Source organism: Patiria miniata, unplaced genomic scaffold, assembly GCF_015706575.1.
Source record: "Patiria miniata isolate m_02_andy unplaced genomic scaffold, ASM1570657v1 HiC_scaffold_3, whole genome shotgun sequence".
Lineage (NCBI taxonomy): Eukaryota > Metazoa > Echinodermata > Asteroidea > Valvatida > Asterinidae > Patiria > Patiria miniata.
Window position 1 is genome coordinate 45,507,686 of NW_024037069.1, and position 17,200 is coordinate 45,524,885.

General features: G+C 35.5%; 1 protein-coding gene across 1 annotated transcript in view; it reads left to right on the forward strand.

Annotated features, from left to right (window-relative positions):
* Positions 1 to 10,092: 10,092 nt before the first annotated feature.
* The window catches only part of LOC119736858, a 42,914-nt gene continuing 35,806 nt past the window's right edge, over positions 10,093 to 17,200 (forward strand). Inside the window, exons 1-2 of the mRNA XM_038210867.1 lie at positions 10,093 to 10,142; positions 15,815 to 15,939. The gene's annotated coding sequence lies outside the window, so the exon portion shown is untranslated. The remainder of the gene's footprint in view (positions 10,143 to 15,814; positions 15,940 to 17,200) is intronic.

Genomic DNA, 17,200 nt, shown 5'->3' on the forward strand with positions numbered 1-17,200 from the left:
TGGATGTTCAATATGTGTTTGTTATCTTTTACATTTATGTGCGATGTTCGATATAAGTGTGCGATGTTTTTCATTATTTGCGCGATGTTTAATATATTTGTGCGATGTTTTACAATATATGTGCGATGTTCAATATATGTGTGCGATGTTTTACATTTATATGCGATTTTCAATTTATATGTGCGATGTTTTTGACGATATATATGTGCGATGTTTTCAATATTATGTTCGATTTTTTGCATTAAATGTGTGATGTTTTTCGATACAATTGTGTGTGTTGTTTTACAATATATTTGCGATATTCTATATGTGAGCAATGTTTTACACATATGTTTGACATTTCGAGCTATTTGTATTCGATGTTTCATCGGTATGTTTGCATTCGATCTTTTGCAATATGCATTTGATGTTTCCCTTTTCATTCGATGTTTCGTTAAGAGTCAAAGTCTGGTTACTAGACCGCGAAAGTCTGACTATTTTGCCTAAAGTCAGTGTATGAGACGTCAGGGGATCGCGTAAAGTGATTAGAGCCAGACCTAAACGGTAAAAACCGGAATTGTGGGTAATTCTTTAAGCATACGCAATGCGTTCATCATTGTTTGGGCAGTACCCCCAGCTGTGCCTGTACTACCCATAGTGTTATGTGCATCATCTATGCATTGAGGAGTGCATAACACATGGCCTGAGCTCCAAGGCCGATGTGCACCTGTCCCGTTTAATGATCCAGTTACCTGATGTAAAATTGGGCAAAATTAGATGTTTATGAAAAAAAATCAAATTGTAAGGGGTTAACCTTGCATTTTTTTTAGCAAAATCGGGACAAAAAAGATGTTTCTGGAAAATTGCAGATTGTATGGGGTTAGATGTTTATGAAACATTTCAAATTGTAAGTGGTGAACATTGTATATTTAAGCGAAATTGGGCAAAATCAGATGTTTCCGAAAAATTTCAGATGTAAGGGATTAACCTTGCTTTTTTAGTAAAATTTTGCAAAGTTAGATGTTACGAAAAATTTCAAATTGAAAGGGGTTAACCTCGCATTTTTTCAAAGCGAAAATGGGAAAAAATCAAATGTTTCTGGACAATTGCAGATTGTAAGGGGTTAACCATGCTTTTTGAATAAGATTGGGAAAAATTAGATGTTCATGAAAAAAAATCAAATTGTAAGGGGTTAACCTTGCATTTTTTTTAGCAAAATAGGACACAATCAGATGATTCTGGAAAATTGCAGACTGTTAGGGCTTAACCTTGTATTTCTAGCAAAATTGGGCAAAAGGAAATGTTTATGAAAAATTTTAAATTGTAAGAGGTGTACCTTGTATATTTAGTAAAATTTGGCAAAATCAGATTTGTATGAAAAATCTAAAATGGTAAGGGGGTTAACCTTGCTTTTTTAGCAAAATTTGGAGCATATTTTACTAAAATTGGGCAAAATCAGATGCTTCTAAAAAAATCCAGATGTAAAGTTTCCGCAAAAACAGCTGTTGAAAAAGAGCCCAATGTTGAACTTTACTGAGTCTGAGGTCTATCGAGGGAACGATCCTTATTTCAACTCCCGGAGATTCGCTGACAGTCTCTATTTTTCTTTTTAAGAAAGTCAAAATAGCTGAAGAGGGAGGTGAGAATTTATATGTGCCCAGATACAAAGAGTAGAAATCTACGCGTCTGCCTTTTGAAAATACACAATTGCGGTGTTCATTGTTGCGTAATGATCCGCCTAGCACACGACTGTTTTGCACATTAGGCTGTGTTATGCAGCTTCCTAACAAACCAAACACACTGGGCTCATTATATCGGCTTGTTTTTACCCATTAAGGTAAAGCAAATGGACCCAGTAATCTTCCTGGCGCGTTTGCTCACCTATAAAGACAACTTTTCTCAGTTTAAGGAAAATTCTAAGGTAACGAAATGGCCGAGTGGTTACAATTCGTCGTCCACAGTTAGCGGGGTCCCGGGTTCGAATCCCGCTGGTGTCTTTTTGGTTTTTAACGTATGAGTTCAATCATTTACTATAAGAGATTTAATTTCCCGTCGTAAAGTACCAACAGTACCTTAGCTTAATCGGTAAGCACTGCTGCTGGTACTGTCCGCGAGTTCCAGGTTGGCGCCTTCGTACAGGTTCAGGGCATGTGGTCCACTCGGAGGATCAGGGCTTAGGGGCCGCCCTGTTCCTCCCTTAGCTCTTTGCTTTTACATGGTGCCTGGCCCTCCGGGGTTATATGGATGGATAGGGAAGGAAGTGTGTATTGGTCGGGGACGCCGAGACCCCGGAAGAGAACTAAGGGATCGGCTGGGGCATTGTTATGGCTCAGACCGATCCCTGAAAGCTTGACTAGCACATAACTTTTTGATTTTTTTTACCCTCTATCTTTTATACTTTGGTTAAGTTTGATATCTACAGCTGCTCGGCAGGTCTACGGGTAGTATCAAAATTGAAACAAAGGTGTATGTCATAAATCAATGATTATTTCATAATTGACTACAATGTATAATCAAAACGGAGTTTCGTTTGATCAATTTGACTATCATTATATAATGACGCGATTGCCAATTGACGTAAGAAACGCCATGAATTATACCGGGAAAGAATAAAGATGTACATTGTAATATAAATATTATTTATACATCTTTCAAATAACGTGTCTTTAATTGTGAGCGTTCCAAACAATACAGTAATTCGCAATAGTAATAGAATGGTATATGATAGCACGATCATTGCGTCTCTATTAAATTTAAAAAATATTATTTAGGCCCCTATGTGTGAAATATTCTTTGATTGACTATGAGCATTCCATACGAATGAGTTAATTCGCACAATATAGCAACAACAAAAGAGAAAGGAAAAAGAGAAAATTCCTTTACCCTAAAAACTGGAAATATAATTTGTTTAAAAAAAAGTCTAATGGGACACTTCATGTATTGATTGAACAGTTTGCAAGGAGTTAGCCTTACATTTTTATCAAAATTGGGAAAATTCAGATGTTTCTGGAAAATTGCAAATTGTATGGGGTTAGATGTTTATGAAACATTTCAAATTGTAAGGGTTGAACCTTGCATATTTTAGCGAAATTGGGCAAAATCAGATCTTTCTGGAAAATTTCAGATTGTAAGGGTTAACCTTGCTTTTTTAGTGAAATTTGGCAAAATAAGATGTGTATGAAACATTTCAAATTGTCAGGGGTTAACCTTGCATTTTTTTGAAAAATAGGGCAAAATCAGGTGTAAATGGAAAATTTCAGATTTTAAGGGGTTAACTTTGCATTTTTAGCAAAATTGGGCAAAGTCAGATTTGTATGAAAAATCAAAAATTGTAAGGGGTTAACCTTGCCAAATTAGGGCAAAATCAGATGTTTCTGGAAAATAGCAGATTGAAAGGGGTTAACTTTGCTTTTTTAGTGAAATTTGGCAAAGTTGGATGTTTATGAAAAATTTCAAATTGTAAGGGGTTTTTTAAACGAAATTGGGAAAAATCAGATCTTTCTGGAAAATTGCAGAATTGTATGGGGTTAACTTGGCATTTTTAGCAAAACTGGGCAATATCAGATTTTTATGTAAAATCTCGAATTGTAAGGGGTGAACCTTGCATTTTTAGCAAAATTGGACAAAATGAGATGTTTCTGAAAAATTTCAAATTGTAAGGGGTTAACCTTGCTTTTCGAATTTTTAGGGTTTAACCTTGCATTTTTTAGCAAAATAGGGCAAAATCAGATTTGTATGAAAAATCAAAAATATGAAGGGGTTAACCTTTGCCAAATTAGGGCAAAATCAGAAGTTTCTAGAAAATTGCAGATTGAAAGGCCAGGGGTTAACCTTGCATTTTAGCAAAATTGGGCAAAATGATATTTTTATGAAAAATTTCAAATTGTAAGGGGTTAACCTTTGCCAAATTAGGGCAAAATCAGGTGTTTATGAAAAAAATTGCAGATTGAAAGGGGTTAACCTTGCATTTTTAGCAAAATTGGGCAAAATCAGATGTTTCTGGAAAAAAATCCGATGTAAGGAATTAACCTTACCTTTTTTAGTGAAATTTGGCAAAATTAGATGTTTATGAAAAATTTCAAATTGTAGGGGGTTAAGATTGCATTTTGTTTAGCAAAATAGGGCAAAATCAGATGTTTATGGAAAATTTCAAATTGTAAGGGATTAACCATTGATTTTTTTTAGCAAAATAGGGCAAAATCACAGGTTTCTGGAAAAGTTCAGATTGTAAAGGGTTAACCTTGCATTTTTAGCAAAATTGGACCAAATCAAATTTAAATAAAAAATAAAAAATTGTAATGGATTAACCTTGCCAAACTAGGGCAAAATCAGATGTTTCTCAAAAATTGCAGATTGTAAGGGCTTAACCTCACATTTTTAGCAAAATTGGGCAAAAAGAAATGTTTATAAAATGTTAATTTTTTTAGTGAAATTTGGCAAAGTTGGATGTTTATGAAAAATTCAAATTGTAAGGGGTTAACCATGCATTTTTTTAAGCGAAATTGGGAAAAATCAGATGTTTCTGGAAAATTGCAGAATTGAATGGGGCTAACTTGGCATTTTTAGCAAAATTGGGCAAAATGAGATGTTTCTGAAAAATTTCAGATGTAAGTGGTTAACCTTGCTTTTCGAATTGTTAGGGGTTAACCTTGCATTTTTTAGCAAAATAGGGCAAAATCAGGTGTTTGTTAACAAATTCAGATTGTAATGGGTTAACCTTGCATTTTTAGCAAAATTGGGCTAAATCAGATTTGTATGAAAAATCCGATGTAAGGAATTAACCTTGCCAAATTAGGGCAAAATCAGAAGTTTCTAGAAAATTGCAAGGTTAACCCCTTTCAATCTGCAATTTTTTCATAAACACCTGATTTTGCCCTAATTTGGCAAAGGTTAACCCCTTACAATTTGAAATTTTTCATAAAAATCTAATTTTGCCCAATTTTGCTAAAATGCAAGGTTAACCCCTTTCAATCTGCAATTTTCTAGAAACTTCTGATTTTGCCCTAATTGGGCAAAGGTTAACCCCTTACAATTTTTGATTTTTCATACAAATCTGATTTAGCCCAATTTTGCTAAAAATGCCAGGTTAACCCCTTACATCTGAAATTTTTCAGAAACATCTCATTCTGCCCAATTTTGCTAAAAATGCAAGTTAGCCCCATTCAATTCTGCAATTTTCCAGAAAGATCTGATTTTTCCCAATTTCGCTTTAAAAAATGCAGGGTTAACCCCTTACAATTTGAATTTTTCATAAACATCCAACTTTGCCAAATGTCACTAAAAAAAAAAAAATTTCATAAACATTTCTTTTTGCCCAATTTTGCTAAAAATGTGAGGTTAAGCCCTTACAATCTGCAATTTTTGAGAAACATCTGATTTTGCCCTAGTTTGGCAAGGTTAATCCATTACAATTTTTGATTTTTTTATGTAAATTTGATTTGGTCCAATTTGGCTAAAAATGCAAGGTTATCCCCTTACAATCTGAACTTTTCTAGAAACCTGTGACTTTGCCCTATTTTGCTAAAAAAATGCAAAGTTAACCCCTTACAATCTGAAATTTTCCATAAACACCTGATTTTGCCCTATTTTGCAAAAAAATCAATGGTTAATCCCTTACAATTTGAAATTTTTCATAAACATTAAAGTTTTTCCCAATTTTGCTAAAAATGCAATGTGAACCCCTTACAATTTGAAATTTTTCATCAACATCTAATTTTGCCAAATTTCACTAAAAAAAGTAAGGTTAATTCCTTACATCGGATTTTTTTTCAGAAACATCTGATTTTGCCGAATTTTGCTAAAAATGAAAGGTTAACCCCTTTCAATCTGCAATTTACTAGAAACTTCTGATTTTGCCCTAATTTGGCAAAGGTTAACCCCTTACAATTTTTGATTTTTCATACAAATCTGATTTAGCCCAATTTTGCTAAAAATGCAAGGTTAACCCCTTTACAATCTGCAATTTTTTCATAAACACCTGATTTTGCCCTAATTTGGCAAAGGTTAACCCCTTACAATTTGAAATTTTTATAAAAATATAATTTTGCCCAATTTTGCTAGAAATGCAAGGTTAACCCCTGGCCTTTCAATCTGCAATTTTCTAGAAACTTCTGATTTTGCCCTAATTTGGCAAAGGTTAACCCCTTACAATTTTTGATTTTTCATACAAATCTGATTTAGCCCAATTTTGCTAAAAATGCAAGGTAAACCCATTACAATCTGAATTTTTTTCATAAACACCTGATTTTGCCCTATTTTGCTAAAAAATGCAAGGTGAACCCCTTACAATTCGAAAAGCAAGGTTAACCCCTTACATCTGAAATTTTTTCAGAATCATCTCATTTTGCCCAATTTTGCTAAAAATGCAAGGTTCACCCCTTACAATTCGAGATTTTTCATAAAAATCTGATATTGCCCAGTTTTGCTAAAAATGCCAAGTTAACCCCATACAATTCTGCAATTTTCCAAAAACATCTGATTTTTCCCAATTTCGTTTAAAAAAATGCAGGGTTAACCCCTTACAATTTGAAATTTTTCATAAACATCCAACTTTGCCAAATTTCACTAAAAAAGCAAAGTTAACCCCTTTCAATCTGCAATTTTCCAGAAACATCTGATTTTGCCCTAATTTGGCAAGGTTAACCCCTTACAATTTTTGATTTTTCATACAAATCTGACTTTGCCCAATTTTGCTAAAAATGCAAAGTTAACCCCTTACAATCTGAAATTTTCCATAAACACCTGATTTTGCCCTATTTTGCTAAAAAATGCAAGGTTAACCCCTGACAATTTGAAATGTTTCATACACATCTTATTTTGCCAAATTTCACTAAAAAAGCAAGGTTAACCCCTTACAATCTGAAAGTTTCCAGAAAGATCTGATTTTGCCCAATTTCGCTAAAATATGCAAGGTTCAACCCTTACAATTTGAAATGTTTCATAAACATCTAACCCCATACAATTTGCAATTTTCCAGAAACATCTGATTTTTCCAAATTTTGCTAAAAATGTAAGGCTAACTCCTTGCAAACTGTTCAATCAATACATGAAGTGTCCCATTAGACTTTTTTAAAACAAATTATATTTCCAGTTTTTAGGGTAAAGGAATTTTCTCTTTTTCCTTTCTCTTTTGTTGTTGCTATATTGTGCGAATTAACTCATTCGTATGGAATATCGTCAATCAAAGAATATTTCACACATAGGGGCCTAAATTATATATTTTAAATTTAATAGAGACGCAATGATCGTGCTATCATATACCATTCTATTACTTTTGCGAATTACTGTATTGTTTGGAACGCTCACAATTAAAGACACGTTATTTGAAAGATGTATAAATAATATTTATATTACAATGTACATCTTTATTCTTTCCCGGTATAATTCATGGCGTTTCTTACGTCAATTGGCAATCGCGTCATTATATAATGATAGTCAAATTGATCAAACGAAACTCCGTTTTGATTATACATTGTAGTCAATTATGAAATATTCATTGATTTATGACATACACCTTTGTTTCAATTTTGATACTACCCGTAGACCTGCCGAGCAGCTGTAGATATCAAACTTAACCAAAGTATAAAAGATAGAGGGTAAAAAAAATCAAAAAGTTATGTGCTAGTCAAGCTTTCAGGGATCGGTCTGAGCCATAACAATGCCCCAGCCGATCCCTTAGTTCTCTTCCGGGGTCTCGGCGTCCCCGACCAATACACACTTCCTTCCCTATCCATCCATATAACCCCGGAGGGCCAGGCACCATGTAAAAGCAAAGAGCTAAGGGAGGAACAGGGCGGCCCCTAAGCCCTGATCCTCCGAGTGGACCACATGCCCTGAACCTGTACGAAGGCGCCAACCTGGAACTCGCGGACAGTACCAGCAGCAGTGCTTACCGATTAAGCTAAGGTACTGTTGGTACTTTACGACGGGAAATTAAATCTCTTATAGTAAATGATTGAACTCATTGAACTCATACGTTAAAAACCAAAAAGACACCAGCGGGATTCGAACCCGGGACCCCGCTAACTGTGGACGACGAATTGTAACCACTCGGCCATTTCGTTACCTTAGAATTTTCCTTAAACTGAGAAAAGTTGTCTTTATAGGTGAGCAAACGCGCCAGGAAGATTACTGGGTCCATTTGCTTTACCTTAATGGGTAAAAACAAGCCGATATAATGAGCCCAGTGTGTTTGGTTTGTTAGGAAGCTGCATAACACAGCCTAATGTGCAAAACAGTCGTGTGCTAGGCGGATCATTACGCAACAATGAACACCGCAATTGTGTATTTTCAAAAGGCAGACGCGTAGATTTCTACTCTTTGTATCTGGGCACATATAAATTCTCACCTCCCTCTTCAGCTATTTTGACTTTCTTAAAAAGAAAAATAGAGACTGTCAGCGAATCTCCGGGAGTTGAAATAAGGATCGTTCCCTCGATAGACCTCAGACTCAGTAAAGTTCAACATTGGGCTCTTTTTCAACAGCTGTTTTTGCGGAAACTTTACATCTGGATTTTTTAGAAGCATCTGATATAAAATATGCTCCAAATTTTGCTAAAAAAGCAAGGTTAACCCCTTACAATCTGCAATTTTCCCGAAACATTTGATATTTTCCCATTTTCGCTTTAAAAAAATGCGAGGTTAACCCCTTTCAATTTGAAATTTTTCGTAACATCTAACTTTGCAAAATTTCACTAAAAAAGCAAGGTTAATCCCTTACATCTGAAATTTTTCGGAAACATCTGATTTTGCCCAATTTCGCTAAAATATGCAATGTTCACCCCTTACAATTGGAAATGTTTCATAAACATCTAACCCCATACAATCTGCAATTTTCCAGAAACATCTGATTTTCCCCGATTTTGCTAAAAAAATGCAAGGTTAACCCCTTACAATTTGATTTTTTTTCATAAACATCTAATTTTGCCCAATTTTACATCAGCTTATGCTAACAAATTATCAGGTAAATGGATCATTAAACGGGACAGGTGCACATCGGCCTTGGAGCTCAGACCATGTGTCATGCACTCCTCAATGCATAGATGATGCACACAACACTATGGGTAGTACAGGCACAGCTGGGGGTACTGCCCAAACAATGATGAATGCATTGCGTATGCTTAAAGAATTACCCACAACTCCGGTTTTTACCGTTTAGGTCTGGCTCTAATCACGTTACGCGAACCCCCTGACGTCTCATACACTGACTTTAGGCAAAATAGTCAGACTTTCGCGGTCTAGTAACCAGACTTTGACTCTTAACGAAACATCGAATGAAAAGGGAAACATCAAATGCATATTGCAAAAGATCGAATGCAAACATACCGATGAAACATCGAATACAAATAGCTCGAAATGTCAAACATATGTGTAAAACATTGCTCACATATCTGAGAATATCGCAAATATATTGTAAAACAACACACACAATTGTATCGAAAAACATCGCACATTTAATGCAAAAAATCGAAAATAATATTGAAAACATCGCACATATATATCGTCAAAAACATCGCACATATAAATTGAAAATCGCATATAAATGTAAAACATCGCAGTTCGTACACATATATTGAACATCGCACATATATTGTAAAACATCGCACAAATATATTAAACATCGCACAAATATATTAAACATCGCGCAAATAATGAAAAACATCGCACACTTATATTGAACATCGCACATAAATGTAAAAGATAACAAACATATATTGAACATCCAACATATATATTGCAAAATATTGAATATTGCAACGTTTGACACGCCATACTTTGCGCCCTCAGTCCGTTGATAGTTTCGAAGAGATTTCCGTTGGTCTTGTACCCTGTGTACTTACTCGAGGAATTCATTGCCATTTTCAGAACAGCCAAAATTGGATTTTAACGTGTACTTCAGGCAAAAAATACTTCAAAATACGCTTTAATTTGGTGGAATAGTGTGTAAAATTTGGTGGAATAGTATGTAAAACAAATAACAAATTAGGATATTTGGGAAAGAACCCACACGTAAAATAATTGATATAGACTAATGATTACTGTATATTAATTCATTTTATGTGACATCATCTACATGGTATTCAGGAATAAATAATGGCCCTGTCTGTCATGTCTGTTGTTGATCGTTGCTCACGTTGCTGCAGGGGCTAGTGTGCAAGATAGAGGTAACGTTAATTCATTATATTGCGAGTTATGTTATTACGGTGCTTGCGCACTCTCGATCTCCGCCACCTGCCGAGCGACGAAACCCACACGGCGCGACGAGACGCGAGATTTTTTAATAACTCAACTAAAACATCATTGAGTATAAATATTTGGCTTAACTTTAGGATTTCATTCTGAACTCAAGGCCAAGGAGACTTTATGCTGAACGAAATGGTAAGTGAAAAAGTGGTGGTCCGACTTTATAATCAATTTTTCAATTCAATTCAATTCAATTCAACCTAAGTTCCTATAACATTTATTTGTATCCAACCATAAACAAAATACAATTAATATAGCATGTACAATATAAAGGAAAATAAATTTATATAAATTGTGTCTTGGAAAAACAAATAAGTAAAATTGTAAATGACAAAGCAATTAATTCAAGCCATAATAAGCCTAAGGCTAAGACGGGTCTAGTCAATGGCAGGTGCTAAAGTAAAAGTATACTTAGACCACTAAGCCTATAAAGCAATAAATGAAACACAAAAACGTTCATTACAGTCGTTTTCCTAGTTCCGGATTTTTCCTAGTTCCGGATCGCTTCAAATAAAAACCTACCTCTTTTTGATTAGTCTCCAATAAAAAAATTATGACGGAGTGCATGTTGAAAAGTAAAATGTAAGCTTCTTGATACCCAAAGATCTTTTCGATAAAACCTTTAGAAGAGGAATTTTGGCCAGATTTCCGACTCGCACTCCGACATGCTTGGACGGTTTAAAGAAAATCACGGGAGCTGCGAATCGACGATAAATTTTCTCCTCGGTATATCTCTCGTACAGTGTGGTTTCAAACATTTTTTTCATTCACTACAATCGTATAAACTCTTCCGTCGAATGTTTGTTCAATCAAAATAAGTTGTAGCGTCTCTAATATTTGAAAATTCGCCAACGAATGACCGTATGCTTTTGCCTAGTTCCGGATCGCGCGTGTACTTACGACCCAACTACAAACGCGTTAATCGATTTTGTGTGGCGTATCCGGTGCTGGGTCAAAGATTTTCGGTCCGTGCGTGAGTTCGAGCAGTTGCGCTGCAGACAAAAGTTTCAAAATCATTTACGTTTTTTCTCTTTTTCAAATTTGCTGGAATTCTCTGGCATGAACTATTTTTGGATAATGAAATAATACTTTATCAGAAAATATGTTTGATTCGGTTGGTTCTGGCTGAAAAAAAGGATTTTCAACGCGTGATTTTTTTTTTCGCATGAAGTAGTTTTGATCGATTCGGAACTGATTGAACCGATCCGGAACTAGGAAAAGTGACATCGGCACTTTTGACGTCGTAAAATCAAAATGAAAAGAGCTTAAATTTTGAAAATTATTTCGTGGTCTCTCCATCACTCAAGGTAAACTTTTTAATCAATGTCACTTGAATTCGTGGAGTAGTTGAGCCGAAATCAGCCTGAATGATGTTTGCTATCCGGAACTAGGAAAACGACTGTACTTTGTCATCTCATTAGTAAAACAATTGAAAACACAACACAACACTCAACACCGCGCTGACCGTCACTTTTTTGTCAGAGCTTCAGTCATGTCAGTCGGAAACGTAGGAGGGTCGAGGGCAGGGATATTTAGCTGTGACTGAGCTAGCTCGTCTAACTAAGTAAGTCTCCCCGTTGGTTTTTTGGTTGGTTGGTTAGTAATATACTTCACGAAATGCCATTTTTGGCCATCAATCAACTTGTCCTAGGCCCTCGCAACAACACGTGCCTGTGGTTCATTGCCCAAAGTTGTGACAGTTGCATAGGTCTCCACTGACCATGCTGACCAACTACATGATCATGATGATGTAGGTCTCCAGCTCTAATGCGATAGGCAGTAGAGCTGGAGTTACTCAAGCTAATGTAGGCCTATTATTAATTTATTGCAGTTGTGGAAAATTGGGCCACTAGAGTCAAAAACCAGATGTTTGTACTAAAAACACTTTGCATTGGGACTGGCACTGTAGTACTGCGCACAAATTTGGTGTTGCACATTTACCTAGTCCGAGTAACTTGGACCCAACTTATCGCCTTTTTAACATTCGGACATGGTCTGGCGATACTATTGCCAGACCATGTCCGAATGTTAAAAAGGCGATAAGTTGGGTCCAAGTTACTCGGACTACACATTTACCTAGCATACAGCTGTAAAACACTGTGGAAAAAATGTTGCAACCTGACACCACTTCCGCGATTGTGTACAAAGTCTATGGAGAGTCAAGAAAATTTTCTAAGTATTTCCTAACAAAATTGGAAATGTTTTTCAGTCCCAGACTCATGTCTTATCATTTTTGCAATGAATGACCTTCATTGAGATGATATATGAAGAAAAAAGTGGCGTCAGGTTGCAACATTTTTTCCAACACTCCATGCACCAAGTGACAACATTCAACAAATACTAATCCTTTATTTCAATTAACAGTCACAACCGCGTGAGTAGTAGTGCATTATAAAAACAGACTTTTACATCATGTACATGTACACATGACTTATAGGTCTAGTTGGGCTGCAGCTTCCGAGAGCTTGTTTTATCTGCATTTAGATTGGCCTGCCAAGGCTTCATGCAAATTTAATGGACTTTCACACTTACTACCAAATTTAGTAGGCCTAGCAATTATGCGTAAGCTTTGTTAACCGTAAAATTTGTTTATCATTATTAAGGGGTAATACCTAAAATTATGCAGCAGAGGATCCTCTCAAAATGACAACATGATCAAGCTGAACCCCAAAATATAGGTATTTTTGGTGCAACTTCCGGTGTGCACAACTGTTCATTTGTCGCATCAGCTGTGTTGTGTACAAAATAATGCCAGCGTCTACTAATATTGGTAATAGGTAATATTTGTGTGTTACGGTAATGCCATAACAATTATCCAGGTAGTTAGGGAGGAAAATAATAAAATAAACCTAAAGTTTGTGTGTGTATGTTTATTGGTCTTTTATTATACTTAATTGTGTTTACTTTTAAGGTACAATGTACCTTTAACTTTGGTCTGTTTAATTAACCTCTTTTATTGTTTAATTAACCAAAAGCACAAACAATCTTGGGAAGACCTTTTTTATTAAAAAAAAAATTATTTTAAGTATTTGGCCAAGTATTACAATAAAAAAGTTTGAGGTCAGCAAATTGGCCCCCCCAAAAGCCAGGTAGGTCGGGCTACCGTAAACACACACGTTTTCTGGGGTCTAATTACTGGTATTTGGAAATACTGAATTGCTAATCCTGCTAGAAAAAGTTTCAATCCAAAGAAGACAATCATTGAAGGTGGTTTAAAACAAGTCTGCCTGTGGGCACACTTTTTTATGCATTGGCAATATGGAATCAATTTACAAGACTAAATAAAATGCCTGCACGCCTTCTCTGTTTTCTCAACATGTCCACTGAGCATAAGACTCAGACAGGTCAATTGTTGTGAACCATACTTTTCAGCAATGTTGTTTCTTCAAACCAAACAAAAATTCACATTACATGTACATGTACATATGTATCATTGATTAAATCAAAAGGCCAAGAAGATATCAGATTTATAGGGTATCAGTAAAAACAATTGATTTGAATAATTATACATTGAAAGTTGTGAAGATATTATGCTGGCTTGATACATGTAGGTATTGAAAGGAATTGGTCTTGGTTAGAAGTATTTTCTTGACGGTGGCTTGAAAGGGAAAAAAAAATTCTATTTTTGTTGCTTGATTCATGTAAACATACATACACTGCTTGAAAGTTGAAAGAAATCAGATAGAATTGTTATGTAGGGATCTACATTTAGACCTATCAGTACAAAGAAAAATAATTGTGAGTAGGCCTAGTATACATTGTAAATTAATACCACAATATTGACAAGGAGAACCTAAAGTTGTGGTTGCGTAGACTGCGTAGCCCACAGTTTAATAATTCGTTGTGTGCAGGAATCAGACATTCAGACCATGCTTATTTCACCATTACCTCAACCAATTTATCTTGCAGTAGGCATTTCTTATACCTATCAGCATTCAAATGTACACTTTGTCCACAACCCTAGTAATAAAATGAATAGACGGTAACGGTACACCGAATGCCAATTGCAACTCTATCCCCCGGGCTTATTACTGTCAAAGGACTGTTCAATTCAAAACAACTTCATGGTTTACTGCTCATATTGGCAAGCGATCCTGCAGTGTAAACCACCTGCAGAGACACAAGTATTGTTTTGTTGTCGCTAAACTAAATGTGAACACATGCAAATTTTATACGGTACAGGTACATGTATGCTGTATGCACCAATCATGTAAAGTAATTCTACATGTATGAAGAAAAGAAAACCAAATTTGTCAATGAGAATGTAAAGGTAAACAAGGCATTTTTGAACAAAGGAAATAAATTACGATGTTTGGTTTTACATGAAGGATAGCAACCACAGAGCTATGAATAAATCAAATAACAAGATGCATGCTTAAATTGTACGAATTGAGGTTGTGTGGTATTAAATGACTTAATTTATGGGTTTAACCAGAAACCAAAATTCTGTCGGTATGCATTGCAGCTAAGGTATGAGCTTCCTGTGGGTAAAATCTGGGACCCAGGCTGTGATGAAATACATGAACCAGACAGAAAATCAAAGTTGGTGTTGAATTTGAAAGCGGTGATCTGAGTTACAGTGATCAATCCTGACCTTTTTCTGTGACAATTCTGATCTGTCAACTAGTTAAAGAGGTTGTGGAATGCTCGAAGACATTTCCGTCATTTTTCGGGTATATATGTAGCCTAAGGTGTAATGAAATAAAAACGACTATTGTGTCTGTCATGAAATGAGTATAAAAGGTACTTTTGAGAACTGTTTTTCAGGTCCTGTTTCGACCTGAACGTGCAATTTGTGTAAAAGTCGTCGTTGGGGGCATCAAACAAAACATAGTTAATCGTGACGTAATAAACAGGACTCGTGTATACTACGCTGCATCGGCCCAAAAAATAACTCTTTCAATGGCGTAAAACATGAACCTTTTCTTTCTACCTTAAGAACACAAATCACAATAACACTTGCATTTTGCATGTAAAAACAGCATGCCAAAATGACTACCAAGAAAACATAATTTAGTCCTGTGGAATTCCCAGAGTACGGGTATGTATGCAAGTTATATTTAAAAGATAATGCTTGTATCATGTGATTGGTGCTGGATGTCAAATTCTTTGTGTTTGTATTGACTGACAGCTACCATGTTTATAGCAGGAAATAATTAAGTGTACATGTATGTGGTATTTAATCTGTTCTAGACAAAATTGGCACTTAACAAATTTTCCCAGTACCACTATCTGATAACATTCACATTGTAATATTTGTCAGCAATCAACCCAGTTTGATATCATGTTGACAATCAGTTGGAATGTAAACATTGAAATGATTGCAGCAGTGGTTGTACTTTGTGATCTGATTATTTATTGCCTGTCTGGGAAAACAGTGTTTAGTGTCATGATATTGATTGGAAAAAATGCGTTTTTGTTTTGTATACAGCGGCATACAGTACATTTGTGTTCATACACATGTATGTTCACATACCGTGTGTGTATCGGTATATTGTGATGCCAATTTTATTCCCCAAATTACATCACGTCAAAATGATGAACTATTATTTTCTGTAATAACACTTCACAACCCATGCTATTACCCCGCTAGGAGAGAACCTATAATATACGGAAGATTAGGAACCCCTGTTGCTATCATCGGGATGTGTTGTCATGGTGATGGAGGATTAGAGCCAAGATTGATGTTGCTTCATCTCAACCAGGCAACGGTTTCAGGTAACAAACAATTTACCTCTCATCTGACACAAAAATCTCAATTTTTTTTTAAAGAATTGGACGGTTGTGCAGTGTACTATACAAATGTGATCATGCTGATGACGCCAGTTTTTTACAACGCATTTAAAAAATAGATCAATATGTACCCGTGAGTGAATTACATATGTATACATTTTGTGGAACTTAATTATTAGAATTAGTAAAAATTATTTTTGATGTTTGAAACAATTAGGGAGCGACTACATGACAAAGAGCAACTGTTACAATCCATTGAAACAACTTCAAAGCCTAGGCATTGAAAAATGCCTAATTAGTATAAAGTTTGCCTGTCTGTAACCAGATTTAATTTGGGTCAACTTGGGTCGCTTAGAATTCAACGACCCTAGAATGTTTGTCTTTATGGCTTTTACATTGTCTTAACTGAGATGCATTTTGGGGTTCATTATGAACTTGCTGTCAAGGAAATCCCTCAGGAAATGTGGCATGTGGTTCTATCAAATTAAATCAATTGAGCAGTTACCTTGATTCACTTGAAAGAAAAAGGGATAAACTGAAATAAATTAATCTTATGAAGTTTGGTATATATGCTAGGGAATATATGTAATTAATATTGTGACTACAGGTATCTTTCTTGACCAAACACACTTACCGGTAACTTGAATGTCATAGCACCACCTGCTAGATAGCAGCACCTGCCAATGTTTCTCTTGGAATTTAAGAACATCCCTTACATCCATTTAAGAACATCCTACAGGTACATCCATTGTTTGTCCCTGTTCGATTACATTCTTAGACCTTTCATCCTTAATTCACAAAATGTTAATCAAAATTATGAAAAAAAATTCTAAATGCATTGTATATTGTGCCTTGCAAAACAAATTGTACACTAGACATGCTGTACATTATCAAGAAAAATCAGACAGGGAGTAATAATTAGACAAAACAGGAAGGCCTATTTATAACGATGCTATGAACTGTAGTACCGAAACCTTCCTAAATTGTACTCTTGATAGAAAATATCTGATGAATATTGAGGATCTAGTAAGCTGTCGTTGTGTTTGGTTGTTGGTAAGTCTTCAGTTTGTCCCATCACATTCAAGAGGTTGTGAAGTGAGATGGTCTCTTGTGTGTCTTCTCCAACCATGTCAGCATCCTCAAGGCATTGCTGTGTAATTATGGCTAGGTGTCTGTGAATGACACCGAATGAATTCCCTTGTCACTAAAAATGCTAAAGGCATCCGGTATGAAAGCAGGGACAAAT